Genomic DNA, 15,674 nt, shown 5'->3' with positions numbered 1-15,674 from the left:
GGACAGTTCTTGTCGTCTGGCCAATATATGCAGAGCCACATTCACAGGGAATTTTGTAGACGCCTGCTTTCTTCGTTGTAAATCGTCTTTAACGGATCCAACCAGAGCCCGGTTCTTTGCTGGTGGATGGAAGATAACCTTGATTTTATATTTCTTCAGTAATCGGCCTATTTTCGACGATACATTCCCGGCGTATGGAAGGAACGCAGTTGATTTAAAGTTGTCATCAGCGTCCTCAGCACCTGGGCTCTTTAGTAGTTGTGTACTCACCTGATGATGGCCGGACGTCTCTGGGCCGAAATATCGTGGCAGAATGTCGACGGGATCCGGCTGCATACCCGGAAATTATTAGAAGACGAAATACGCCGGGAAAATTTCAGAAATCACATGTCATTCGTCATTTGACGTCTTTTTTAATTTTATTTTCTATTGGCGGTGACATTACTTGAAGGGCGGGATACGCCCCTCGATCGCGGGGGCGTGGGAGGGGAGGAGTGAGTCGGGAATATTGCCGAATTTCTCGCACTTTCACATGCGAATCCCGCTCTTCAGGTGATTCACTACCAATAGAAGTTGAATTTCCAATCGACGTCACCGGACCAATGACAACGCCACTATCAGGAAGCAGATTTAGCTCTCAAGCATGCAGACATCTGCGACAAAGAAGATGGTGTTAACCTTTGAAAGTTCAGCTTTAACTCATCTCTGACGCAGTCTGTACCGGAGAACATTTCGCCAAAGGAAGCCGCAGCGAAATTATTCGATGTCACCAAATTTCTCTGTGTGGAGGGTAAAGCTCGAAGTCGTTTCCAAGTAGAAAAACAAACATTCGCAGCTTCTCATCACATAAGCTTTTCTGCAGCGTTTCCAGGATAAGATGTTACCTATAAACCTTATAAATTCCAAACATCATCATGTCAATTTTTTCGTGGAAGTGGAGACAGAATGGATGTTATTGTTTTTAGATGTGTTGGCTGTAAGTAAATTAGATGGACAATTGGATGAAGTATGTGCAGAAAACAGACTTACAAAGATTTTTATTTACTTGAGTGCAGAATCCACCGTCCACTCATTCTATATTCAGCACGTTATTAGGTTTTACACAATGCAGACAATTTCAATCAATGATCAGCTCGGCATGATTTGAAATACATTAAAATGCGTTCAGGAAAACGTATGCAGACCTCATCTAATTAGAGCTGCATTTTTTGATAAACATCCATCCAACCAACGGAGGAAGAAAAACCCACAGAACGCCGTCGTTTCTGTAGGGCGACCTCCACTAAGATTTGGCGCATATTACGTATTAGATAATTATTCCGATCTCCACGGAAAATTAAAGAATTCCTACGAAGAGTAGAAGCCTAGATTTGGAAGTATCAGAATTATACAATGTCTCATCCCAGTTCATCGGAAATTACGTGGGGCTAATAATCCGCACTGTAGTCGATCGCGACACTGAACATAGACGACGAATAGACATAGAAATGTATATACATACGAACAGAATGACATACCCGACAGAACAGACACCTATGACGCGGCTGGTGAGTACAATGTATATGACGTAGAAGAATGGGAAGGAGACAGAAATAAGAGACGGGAAACTAGTGACTTCCAGCCGCATAGAGCATTGTGGAAAAGCAATGGCGAAAGTTGAAAATTTATACCGTATCGAGACTCGAACCAGAATTTATCTCATTTCAGGAGCGGTTTCCTTAACAGCTTTGGCCATTTGAACACGGTCTGTGACCGACACAATTTCAATTTTATCCTCACCCATAAGCCCCGTACTCGCAGATTATTGATTCCCGTAGGAGTTCGGACGATGTTAGTGCATCTGCACTGAAGGAAATGTCATGGAGCCGTCGCGCTATAAGAGCAGGGTCCATTCTGCTGGACACTCTTCGTTACACTAATGGCTCCATGCTACCACCAATACCCGCACTACACAACTCACACTGATAACAACTGACGTGAGCGGTCCTCTTGGCTCTGTGGTGTACTGTCGGATCGATTCTGTTCACAACTGTACGTCCCGAAAACGTAAACAAAGACCCCAATAGAGACCGGCATGCGGTGCTTACACAGATCACGTCAGTGGTGACTGGTAACCACAGTCGCAGTTATCTCGCAAACGGTTCGTTTGCGGACCTACATTTACTGAGCCTGTTTTGCTTCTAGTATCGTGTAATTTGGACGGTATATGTTTACATAATTAATTATGATACGCCCTGTATAGGAGCGCCGCCTCCATAGTAGTATAAGTTAACACAAATTTACAGACTACGCAGTTATATTACAGGTAACCAAACCCCTCATTTTCGTTCGATCACTAGCGTGTTGGAAGTCGGATGGGCGAAGGGCCCTGAACCTCTTCCAACATTCTTTTGCACGATCAGGCTGCTTGGCAGTACTATCAATTCCACGAGAATCTCTAACATAAGCTTCTAACTTGACGATGAAGGCTAAGTGGACCGTCGAAATATTGTGTGAACTGCAAACCAGAGAAGAGTATCGCAAAACTTGTTCTCATCAGTACTTCCATTTAACTATGCTTTTGAGGGTTCTTATATGTTGCGCCAAAAGGGTTCATGATACCTACGGTAATAGAAGAGTTACTGCTGTGCGATGCATTCTGGATTCCATGGACATCGGTCAAGACAGGCAAAAAATCTCAGTTTTCCCTCGCCTTTCTGTTCACGTTATTTGTTTAGACCTATACTCATATTCAAGGACTTTCTTTCAACTGAAAAATTCTGTGTATACGTAAGATAGTGCGTCGCATGAATATGTGAACTCTGTGGAACTACACATGCGCATAAAGAATGTCTCTCAGACAGTAGCTGGCCGACCGTTACCCGCACAGACGGCACCTGCAAGATTCCCCGACGCACAAGTGATTTGGCTGGCGTGCCGTGAAGACTAGAGACTGGTTACGGCTCAGTTGTTTTCCAATGCATGTCTCTGCTTTGTCACTGTCTAGATTACACTATTAGCTCTAAACTATCAAATCCTCGCAAAATTTACTATTGCAGTTGGTAACAATCCGCGTTCCTGGCATTTTAATATTATCCGAAGAGGATTCAAATGAGAAATTTGGTAGTTATTTTGTATGCGTCATACCATTAGAGGCCTAATAATAGTAATTACATAGTGCATAAACTCTAAATTATGACTTCATTTGAATAAAATATGGAGGAGTGAAATTTACGATGGCTTAGAAACAACGGAACGTTTTCGCCTTTTAAGGTTCTGTGGTTAAGGAGAGATCTTTACAGCGCACCCACTGTGTCAGAAAATGCCACCCTGTACTCCCATAATCACATTTTCTATTTGCTACTCCTATGTTTGTTATTATTAATTTACGAGGGCTATTCGGAAAGTAAGGAACGATAGGTCGCGAAATGGAAACCACAATGAAAATCAAAACTGTTTTATTTGCAACAGTTAGCTACAGTTTCCAGCTACTTATCTCCATAGTCGCCGATCCGATTTAGACGTTTGTCGTAGCGTTGTACCACCTTTCCAATACCCTCGTTACAGAAGGCAGCCGCCATTGCCATCCGTCAGTTCTCTACGCTGGCCTACAGCTCGTCGTTTGTGCCAAAATGTTTTCATAGCCAGCGGTTCATGTGAGCGGAGATGAAACTCAGAGGGAGACAGTTACGGGCTGTATTGTGGGTAATCAAACATTTCCAATTGAAAACGATGCAGGAGCATCTTCATTGCGCCTGCAAAATGCGGCTGAGAATTGTCTTGAAGAAAAAACCGCACGTCAGTTATGTAATGTTGGCTGCATAGCTTTAGGCGAAATTTCTCCCCAGGCCCACGTACTTGGCGGGAGGCACTATACTTCCAGATAGCTTTATGTGCTCCCTGTGTGTTCAGAACTAAAAAGAACGACGTAACGCGATCGATAGGCAAACTAGAGACACTACCCAACACAACTGCGCATAACTTCATCGGATTTTCACTGTGGTTTCCATTTAGCGACCGATCGCTCCATGCTTTCCGAATAACCCTCGTATTTATAAATATATTTATTTATTTATTTGTCGCAAATTTAAAGATCTGTTACCTGCTATTTTAAAAGAGGTCGTACGTCTTAAAGTTTTCGTTTGTCATCTTTTCTGCAGTTTCTTCGTTGTTTTGCTTTTATCTGCAACATTTGACAATAAAAACTAATGTTTTTAAAATAAAACTCATTTGAAGTTGAAATATAAATAAAATTTTGTTGTTTTAAGAAGAATGTAGAAAAGATGATAGGATAGAGAAGAGATTTGTTAGTGACGTCACCGACTGTGAATGACGGTGAATACCTCGAAATGGTTTCTTCGGCTGTTGATCGCCAATCACAAAAAAAGTTAAGCAATTAGTAAAGAAATGATACTGCTAATCCTATGCATCAACGTGAGGTACTCATCCGTGTACAATGTGTACGCTAGATCGCCAGCACCTCACGCTATATTTACTCTAGTGTTCGCTGTCCTTAACTATTATTTAACTGATATGTACAATTTGTCAGTGTATTTTATCATATTATGTCTGGTTCATAATTATAGGCGTCTTATTTACTGTTGCATCTGTTCAAAATGGTTCAAATGGCTCTGAGCACTATGGAACTTAACATCTGAGGTCATCAGTCCCCTAGAACTTAGAACTACTTAAACCTAACTAACATAAGGACATCACACACATCCACGCCCGAGGCAGGATTCGAACCTGCGACCGTACCGGTCGCGTGGTTCCAGACTGTAGCGCCTAGAACCGCTCGTCCACCCCGGCCGGCTGTTGCATCTGTCCTTCCCCCTCCACCTCCCGTTGCTCTTCGGTGTACGTCGTGTCCGCAGGTACTATTCATGTGTTGCTTTTGAAATACTGTTTGCTAATGTATTTAGCTGTGCCCGTTGTCCTTCGTCTCTTGTTCCTGTGTATAAATGTACTGTATGTCTCGGAGCAGACTTGCGACTTGATTCAAGACTTTCTTGCAGATAGAACTCAACAAGTCGCTCTTAACGGAAAAAAATCGACAGATGTAAAAGTAACATCAGGAGTAACACAGGGAAGTGTGTTAGGGCCGTTCCTGTTTACAATAGATATAGATATAGTAGAAAGCGTCGGATGCTCTTTAAGGCTATTCGCAAATGATGCAGTTGTCTGTATCAAAGTAGCAACGCCAGAAGATAGTAAGAATTTGCATAACGGCCTATAGAGAACTGATGAATGGTGCAGACTCTGGCACGTGACTCCGAACGTAAACAGATGTAACATACTGCGCATACATAGGAAAAGAAATCCTCTACCGTACAGCTACACTATTCATGACAAACAGCTGGAGGCATCATTTGCCGTAAAATATCTAGGCGTAACTATCCAGGGCGACCTTATGTGGAACGACCACATAAAACAGGTAGTGGGAAAAGCAGACACCAGGCTCAGATTCATCGGAAGAATCTTAAGGTAATGTAACTCATCCACGAAAGAAGCGGCTTATAAGGCGCTTGGTCGCCTGATTCTAGAGTGTTGTTCATCTATCTGGGATCCCTATCAGATAGGACTGATAGAGGAGATTGAGAAGATCCAACGAAGAGCGGAGCATTTCGTCACTGGGTCGATTAGCTGGCGAGAGAACGTTACGGCGATGCTAAACAAACTCCACTGGCAGATATTACAAGAGAGGCGTTGTGCATCACGGAGAGGTTTGCAATTGAAGTTTCGGGACAGCACTTTTCAGGAGTCGGACAGTATATTACTCCCCCCCCCCCCCCCACACACACACACACACACATACATCTCGTGTATCGACCCCTGGATACAATCATGGTTCCGTAGACTGTTACAAATATTTATCGATATAGGCACTGACCATATTGTCTCAAAATGGAATAAATGGCCGGCCGGGGTGGCCGAGCGGTTCTAGGCGCTACAGCCTGGAACCGCGCGACCGCTGCGGTCACAGGTTTGAATCCTACCTCGGGCATGGGTGTGTGTGATGTCCTTAGGTTAATTAGGTTTAAGTAGTTCTAGGTTCTAGGGGACTGATGACCTCAGAAGTTAAGTCCCATAGTGCTCAGAGCCATTTGAACCGTTTGGAATAAATATATTTACAGCTATGGCGATCACTGTTGGAATAACAAACAGTTTACTTCCTTTTTACATCTGTCCCATTTTCTTTTGACTGTCCCTTATACGAGGGTGAGTCAAATGATAACCTTAAATATCTTTTAAAATATTATTTATTGTGCCGAACTAGTACAAAGCTGTATCACTTTTCAACATCATCTCCCCCACGCTCAATGCAAGTCCTCCAGCGGTTACAAAGTGCATAAATTCCTTTAGAAAAAATTCTTTTTGTAGTCCGCGCAACCACTCATGCGCCGAGTGGCGTACCTCTACATCAGAACGGAACTTCTTTCCTCCCATTGCGTCTTTGAGTGGTCGAAATATATGGAAATCACGTGGGTCTGGTGACTATGGTGGATGAGGAAGACACTCAAAATGCAGGCCTTTGCTAATTGCAACTGTTGTACGGACAGTGTGGGCCTTGCATCGTCATGTTGCAAAAGGACACCTGATTTGATTGCAGGCCGCAGATGATTTTTTAAGAGATATGTGTATGGTGCACTGGTGACAGTAATTCCTATAAGCATGTAATGCTCCCAAATGACGCCTTTTTCGTCCCAAAAGAGAGTCAGCATAACCTCCCCTTCTGATGGTTCTGTTCTAAACTTCTTTGGTTTTGGTGATGAGGAATGGCGGCATTCCTTGCTCGCTCTTCGTTTACGGTCGGTGGACGTGAACCCAGGTTTCGTCCCCAGTAACGATTCTTGCAAGGAAGCCATCACCTTCTCGGTCAAAGCGCGGAAGAAGTTCTTCACAAGCATCAACACGTCGTTCTCTCATTTCAGGAGTCAGCTGCCGTGGCACCTATCTTGCCGACACTTAGTGAAACTGGAGCACATCGTGCACAATGTGGTGTGCTGACCCATGACTAATTTGCAAACATGCTGCAATGTCATTCAGTGTCACTCGGCGGTTTTCCTTCACTATGGCTTCAACTGCTGCAATGTTCTGTGGAGTCACAACTCGTTGTGCCTGACCTGGACGAGGAGCATCTTCCACAAGAGTCACACCTTTTGCGAACTTCCTACTCCATTCGTAGACTTGCTGCTGTGACAAACATGCATCACCGTACTGAACCTTCATTTGTCGATGAATTTCAATAGGTTTCACACATTCATTACGGAAAAACCGAATAACAGAATGCTGTTCTTCCCTGGTGCAAGAGGCAAAAGTGGGGCGGCCATCTTTATACTGATAGTGCTACGGTATGTGTGCATCTGCACTCTGCTGCTACCTACAGGCCATCTGCACCATGTTTGTAGCCCGCTTACCAACTTACAGGATAAGGGCGCGAAATTTCGTTTTGTTATTACAAATTTAAGGTTTTGATTTGACTCACCCTCGTACAAACATCAGAAATTAATGTTAAATGGCTGTCTTTTGTATCTCTGCTCACTGTAATCAATTTCGTGTAAACAGGCTGACCGCCGTGTCTTCCTCAGCCGACAAGTGTCACTGGATGCTGATAGGGAAGGGCTGTGGTGAGCACATCGCTCTCGCGGCCGTTGTCAGTTTCCGTGACCGGAGCCGCTACTTCTCAGTCAAGTATCTCCTCTACTTCACAGTCAAGTATCTCCTCAACTGACCTCAAAAAGGCTGAGTGCACCCCGTTTGCCAACAGCTCACGGCAGACGCTCACGGTCACCCATCCAAGTGCTAGCCAAATCCGACGTCGCTTAACTTCGGTGATCTCACGGGAACCGGCGCTATCACTACGACCGTTGGCCCTGTTCACTGTACTAACGCTATTAATTATTAAAGTTACATGTTGACAGAAAAAGGAATATATACTAGTGATAAAATCGTGCTTATGCTGCAATATTCATCTCTTACAAGTGGTCGCACTGTGTTGCAAACAACTTCTACATCTACATCTACATACATACTCCGCAATCCACCATACGGTGCATGGGGGAGGTACCTCGTACCACAACTAGCATCTTCTTTCCCTGTTCCACGCCCAAACAGAACGAGGGAAAAATGGCTGCCTATATGCCTCTGCACTAGCCCTAATCTTTCCGCGAAATATGAGTTGGCGGCAGTAAAATTGTACTGTAGTCAGCCTCAAATGCTGGTTCTCTAAATTTCCTCAGTAGCGATTCACGAATAGAACGCCTTCTTTCCTCCAGAGACTCCCACCCGAGTTCCTGAAGCATTTCCGTAACACTCGCGTGATGATCAAACCTACCAGTAAGAAACCTAGCAGCCCGCCTCTGAATTGCTTCTATGACCTCCCTCAATCAGACCTGATAAGGATCCCAAACGCTCGAGCAATACTCAAGAATTGGTCGTATTAGTGTTTTATAAGCGGTCTCCTTTGCAGATGAACCACATCTTCCCAAAAATCTACCAATGAACCGAAGACGACTATAAGCCTTACTCACAACTGCCATCACATGCTTGTCCCACTTCATATCGCTCTGCAATGTTACGCCCAAATATTTAATCGACGTGACTGTGTCAAGCGCTACACTACTAATGGAGTATTCAAACAATACGGGATTCTTTTTCCTATTCATCTGCATTAATTTAGATTTATCTATATTCTTTACACCAATCTTCATCGCGTACTTTGATTTATATAGTCGTCCCATTCACACGTGTGCTCGGAATGGCGTAGTGGCGGGGGAAGTACAGGAGCTGTGTAGTTTGGGCGCACTCAGGGAGCTACTTATTCCCGTTGTCACTACACAGATTCCAAGAAATTTTAATTCATTCAGGTTGAGCTCGAAGGAACGATGTGTACTTAGGAGAATAAGAACAACTTCTTAACCGAGGTCACTAAGACAACTTTATTGTAGATAACCGATTTCGGTAAAACTAAGTTACCATCTTCAGATCTTCATAAAGATTATTACAACCATATTTTGCCACATACAAACAAATCGATCCATTGAATTTACAGGTACTCATACATAAAACATGAAATGAGCGATGCCTTGCCACGTAAAAATTTATAAGACGTCAGGTAAATTTCAAACAAAACCTCAACTTGACGACGTACAGCAAGCTGCTGAATAGGCCAGAAATTCTGTAGGTGAGATAAACAAATTGGCTCAATCGTTCAGTAAGGAATTTGTTTCCAACTCAGACCAACCGGAATTTGAAGAGGAAATGCATATGAAAAAAAACCTGGAAATTACCAGTATCAAGCGAGCTGCATCAAGATTAACAAACATCATATACAATTATTCCGACTCTTAATCTGACTCGTAAATTGACTATAAATTTATTTATTGTGCTGTGAGAGGTTGGAGGTGCCCTGTCTCCTACGATTCCTTCTCGTGTGCGTGGTCTTGCAAGGGCAGTGGTGAATATTTACGTCACAGCAAGCAGGAGTGGGAAAACAGACCTACGAGAACTACGACTATGGTATGAGCACTGCTTTCGGCCAATAGCAATAACTTGCTTTCACTTGATTCCTGGTCTGCATATAAAAATAATACTCCTTTGGAGCAAACTATCCCTCCTGAAAAATGTATGACATTTTAATTTATACCGTCGGGAACCACTGAAGAAATTCAGTGTACGGATGTTTGCTTTTTCCGTGTGTATAAACAAATTGTCACACTATTTGCATCTACCCCTTAAAGGACAGACAGTTTCACGATAAGCTCCACGACAGACTGTTTCGCAATCTGTTGTATGCTATCATATTGCATCATTTCTCATCACCCCGTTACGCCAACATGATCCTACTCTGTATGCATTCTTTATGAGTGGATTCCTGGCGGAACGTACTGCATGGTTTGTGACTCCCAAGGAGTTCGCCGTAGATCTTGATTTTGTGAACCTTTGTGATCACTGTTTCGTACCCTTTTCACTCGGTATTCATGGTGCATGTTAAAGAGTTGTTTTCAACTTTTCTTTAATGTTGACCATTTCCATTTTGTGAAGTGTAATACACACATCTCGTAGAAGGCTGATCTCTGCACCTCCCGGACACTCATTTTCTGTCGCCCACCTGATGCACACGGCGATTCAGCTAACATTTTTCCCTATCATACTTGTTAGCACAATACTTCCAAATGAGCTTTACTAAAGATGCGACCTCGCACTCGAGAGGTTCCTTGTAAGTCAAATCGGACTGAAGGACTGGCGGACCAGTGGACGTCGTCGAAGGCTGGTTGCGAGTTGGCGCCCCTCGTAACCAGTTACACGAGGCTGATAATAGGCTCCGTAAGTAGATCAGCCGATTGATTCTCCAGTGGACTCTGCACGTCGGGTAGTAAAAGCAGGCTGAATGGTGCTGAGCAACGCAGCGATGCAAAGTAGGGTAGTAGAGATTTCAACCCCTGAAATCCATATCGGGACTGCGGCTTCTGCCATGCTACTTGATGTGGGGTTGCATGAAATAAGACAAAATCTCTCAGGAGCCACCCGTACTTTGCGAGAAACATTGTTTTCTTGGCATCTTTTCGTGCACACTGTGCGCTCAGATCTGAAAAGGGCAAAGTGACGCAATCTTCAGGAATATTAGAGACATTATCCAACACATCTGTGCCATCGGGGTTTTGCTGTGGTTTATAGTTCGCTACCGATTGGACCTTACATTCCGAGTAGCCCTCGTATCGTGCTGGAAAGTATCCGATCGACCTGAACTGCAATCGCAACCCACAGAACGTAACTGAATCGCAGGTACTGTCGTACATACGAAATGGCTACCGCAAGAGACCATTAGAGATCACTACTCCGTGTTTTTTGCTTTACTGAAGTTCGAACATGTGTGTGTGAAATCTTATGGGACTTAACTGCTAAGGTCATCAGTCCCTAAGCTTACACACTACTTAACCTAAATTATCCTAAGGACAAACACACACATCCATGCCCGAGGGAGGACTCGAACCTCCGCCGGGGCCAGGCGCACAGTCCGTGGCTGCAGCGCCTAAGACCGTTCGGCTAATCCCGCGCGGCAGTTCGAACATGAACCTATCGTTGTGTAAGGTCACATAGCCCTTATTTATTGTTGTATTTGAACCTACAGTGTTGAAAACACTGATTCTGTGGTGGGATTCGACTTAGATATCGCATTTCGCGGGATGTGACACCTTCAGCACGAAATAGTTCCCCCGTCTCCACAAAAGCTGTATGTTTGTTTTCGTAATCTGGTCCAGCATAAAATCTGTCCTCACATAATTTCATGGTCGAACATGCTCCTAGTTGTGATGAAAAGAATCTGTAGTTAATACCTCTTACGCGTAGCCGGCCACGGTGGCCGAGCGGTTCTAGGCGCTACAGTTTGGAACCGCGCGACTGCTACGGTAGCAGGTTCGAATCCTGCCTCGGGCATGGATGTGTGTGATGTCCTTAGGTTAGTTAGGTTTAAGTAGTTCTAAGTTCTAGGGGACTGATGACCTCAGATGTTAAGTCCCATAGTGCTCAGAGCCATTTGAACCATTTTTTATTACGCGTAGACATCAGTCAGGTTATGTTTGAGGTTCACTTCCAGTCACCAATGAACTTTTCTTCCTGTTACCTGCAATTCAGACATTCGCACATCTCACTACCGCTGACATAGGCCGATATTCAATCTCAGTAAGTGCCGGGCTAGAATCCCAGTAAGCTAAGACTTTTCGTCTATCGTCTTGGCTTGTCGTCTCACTAATTGTGAAAAAAATTATACATCTAACAGTTGATTGTGCTTAATTAACAGTCAGATTAGGTTCTTTGCAGTCGATTAACAGCAGTCAGTATGAGTGCTTCTACCAAATGCCTGCTGCGTTGGCTCAAAAGGCAGCAACATTCGCTGAACTGTCGTTGAGGAGACACTATTGGTAGTCCCTTGGTTCATCTGGCCCGTCAGTTGCTCAACAGTCGCACTTCTATTCGTCCAGACATATCTTCTTAGTAGTCGTTTAACCCTGTCATCTATGGCCCGTGGTGCACCATAGCTGCCTCGCTGCAGGGTTCTTGACAGCGTCATTTTGCTATCCACGGCATATTTTAAGCAGGGCAGCACGCGGACAGTTTATAAACTTAGTCAATAAGGAAACACTTCCACCCTTGGCCTGAAAGCTTTTGATCGTGCCGCATTACGAATGACTTCACGGTTTTCCTTGTCCCCCTACGCGCCCTGTATACCCTTCACTGCAGTAACGTCACCTGTGAGTGGTAATTAGATGTTGACGTCGAAAATAGGCGGTCCTCACATTAATGTGACTAGACCTTGTATCAGACGTAAGTCCAACGGCATTTCGTCGGAGGCTTTTAATATGAAGTCATGGCTGGCAGAGGAAGTTTAACTTCTACACCAGTTTCGGTTACAGAAACGTAACTAGTCCATTTGTTCATGAGTTGCGAGTTCACAAAACACTTGGCTAGACTGAATGCTGAGTGTTCACATCACCGCGGCTGACTGATGACTACTACTAACCGTTTCCCGCGTGCCAGCGCAGGGTTCATTTTCGTAATATTTCGGCCAGCTCCGCCGATATTCGTTATAGTAATCTATGTCATTTGTTAGCTTTTAATAAATTAAATTATAATTATAAGACTTCACCATGAGTGAAAACTCCAGCAAGTTTAAACCGGTTTTCCAATAAGTCATGTAGGAGGGTCGTTCAATAAGTATTACTACACATTTTTCTTTTCTCTACTGACTTCGGTTGGAAAAAATGAGGAATTTCTTGTGAGGTAAGAACTTGCGGAATATTTCCGTTTCAGCCCTACAGTTCCATGAAGATCCGACAGGTGGTGGCACGACATGTAGTCTTCAAAGCGGAGTTTGTAACGGAGTTGTATTCCAGACACAGAGCTGTCATTGAATTTCCTTCAGTGGAAAACCAGTGCGTTGCACATATTCATAGGTGCTTGCAGAGTGTCTACGGAGTCCTGGCACTGAACAAAAGCACGGAGAGTCCTTGGTCGAGGGGTCTGCCATCATTGCAACATGGTCACACAAACCAGTCCGATCACCTGCATGTCGGACTGTCGCATACAGCCGCGGCTCCTGCAGTATTGGAACGTTCGAACGCTCTCATTCGATATGACCGATTGATCACAAACAAACACCTCGCTGCTCATCTGGACACCTCTGCTCGTAGTTCTGACACACTCGTTCACCAGTTGGGGTACTCAAAGGCGTGCCAGCAGGGTTGCTTGCCGTGTAACTGAAGACCATAAAGAACAGCGAAGGACCATCTGTGCGGAATTGCTTGCGCGTTACAAGCATGATCGTTACACTTTTTTTTATCTAACATCGTCACAGGTGATGAAAGATGGGTTCATCACTTCGAACAGGGAACAAGACGGCAATCCATAGAGTTGTTCCACATCACCTCTCCTCCGGAGAAAAAAGTTGAAAGCAACACGCTCGGCCCGTAGTGTCATGGCGAAAGTCTTCCGGGACTCTGAAGGGGTTATTGTGATGTCCTCTATCATGGTGCAACGATCAGGTCTGAAGTACATCGTTCTGACCATAGAAAACCGCAGAAATTCAGCGTGTTCGTCGCCATAAAAAAGCAAACGAACTTCTCCTTCTTCATGACAACGCTAGGCCTCAGCCTATGTCAGCCCATCCGAGAGGAGCTCACAAAACCTCTTCATCCAACCAACAGCCTGGATCTCGCACCTTTTGACTTCCATCAGCTTTGCCCGATTAACGATGAATGATGCACGCCGCCAGAAGCAGTATATGGGTGATGGGGAGGATACTGGCGCAGTAAGGCGTTGGCTCCGGCGTCGAACAGTAAGGTGGTGCCATACAGGCATCCATGTCCTTGCATTGAGGTGGCGGTAGGCCATCGTGCTCAACGGAGCCTAATTGAAAGACAGTGTTTTGTGCCAAAAGGAGTGGGGAATAGTATGGGGTATCGGAATCCTAAATAAAACGAACCTACTATCAGAAAAAAATATTGTATTACTTACTGAAAGACCCTCGTGTTAAATACAGGGTTATTACAAATGATTGAAGCGATTTCACAGCTGTACAATAACTTTATTATTTGAGATACTTTCACAATGCTTTGCACACACATACAAAAACTCAAAAAGTTTTTTTAGGCATTCACAAATGTTCGATATGTGCCCCTTTAGTGATTCGGCAGACATCAAGCCGATAATCAAGTTCCTCCCACACTCGGCGCAGCATTTCCCCATCAATGAGTTCGAAAGCATCGTTGATGCGAGCTCGCAGTTCTGGCACGTTTCTTGGTAGAGGAGGTTTAAACACTGAATCTTTCACATAACACCACAGAAAGAAATCGCATGGGGTTAAGTCGGGAGAGCGTGGAGGCCATGACATGAATTGCTGATCATGATCTCCACCACGACCGATCCATCGGTTTTCCAATCTCCTGTTTAAGAAATGCCGAACATCATGATGGAAGTGCGGTGGAGCACCATCCTGTTGAAAGATGAAGTCGGCGCTGACGGTCTCCAGTTGTGGCATGAGCCAATTTTCCAGCATGTTCAGAAACACGTGTCCTGTAACGTTTTTTTCGCAGAAGAAAAAGGGGCCATAAACTTTAAACCGTGAGATTGCACAAAACACGTTAACTTTTGGTGAATTGCGAATTTGCTGCACGAATGCGTGAGGATTCTCTACCGCCCAGATTCGCACATTGTGTCTGTTCACTTCACCATTAAGAAAAAATGTTGCTTCATCACTGAAAACAAGTTTCGCACTGAACGCATCCTCTTCCATGAGCTGTTGCAACCGCGCCGAAAATTCAAAGCGTTTGACTTTGTCATCGGGTGTCAGGGCTTGTAGCAATTGTAAATGGTAAGGCTTCTGCTTTAGCCTTTTCCGTAAGATTTTCCAAACCGTCGGCTGTGGTACGTTTAGCTCCCCGCTTGCTTTATTCGTCGACTTCCGCGGGCTACGCGTGAAACTTGCCCGCACGCGTTCAACCGTTTCTTCGCTCACTGCAGGCCGACCCGTTGATTTCCCCTTACAGAGGCATCCAGAAGCTTTAAACTGCGCATACCATCGCCGAATGGAGTTAGCAGTTGGTGGATCTTTGTTGAACTTCGTCCTGAAGTGTCGTTGCACTGTTATGACTGACTGATGTGAGTGCATTCCAAGCACGACATACGCTTTCTCGGCTCCTGTCGCCATTTTGTCTCACTACGCTCTCGAGCGCTCTGGCGGCAGAAACCTGAAGTGCGGCTTCAGCCGAACAAAACTTGAGTTTTTCTACGTATCTGTAGTGTGTCGTGACCATATGTCAATGAATGGAGCTACAGTTAATTTATGAAATCGCTTCAATCATTTGTAATAGCCCTGTATTGTTACAAATTAAGTGTATTGACTGTTTGTCGATCTCTGTTTTTAGTTCAAAACGACCGGTTTCGGGCAGTTGTCCATCTTAAGATCTACGAATCATATCATAGTTGCAGAGTAACGATTCTAAACGGAACTAACAGTTTCACTGTCATTTCTGCAGAGTGAAACTGATAGTTCCGTTAAAGCTGGTTACTCTATAACTACGAAGTCATTTCAGTGAAACTGGTAGTTCCTTTAAGAATGATTGTGACGTCGAGATCTCTTACATTTCAGTAAATGACAGTGAAAGATAGCGAAATACTGCTTACTCGGTAGCTACGGG

Source organism: Schistocerca piceifrons, chromosome 4 (genome assembly GCF_021461385.2).
Source record: "Schistocerca piceifrons isolate TAMUIC-IGC-003096 chromosome 4, iqSchPice1.1, whole genome shotgun sequence".
Lineage (NCBI taxonomy): Eukaryota > Metazoa > Arthropoda > Insecta > Orthoptera > Acrididae > Schistocerca > Schistocerca piceifrons.
This window is presented reverse-complemented; position numbering follows the sequence as displayed.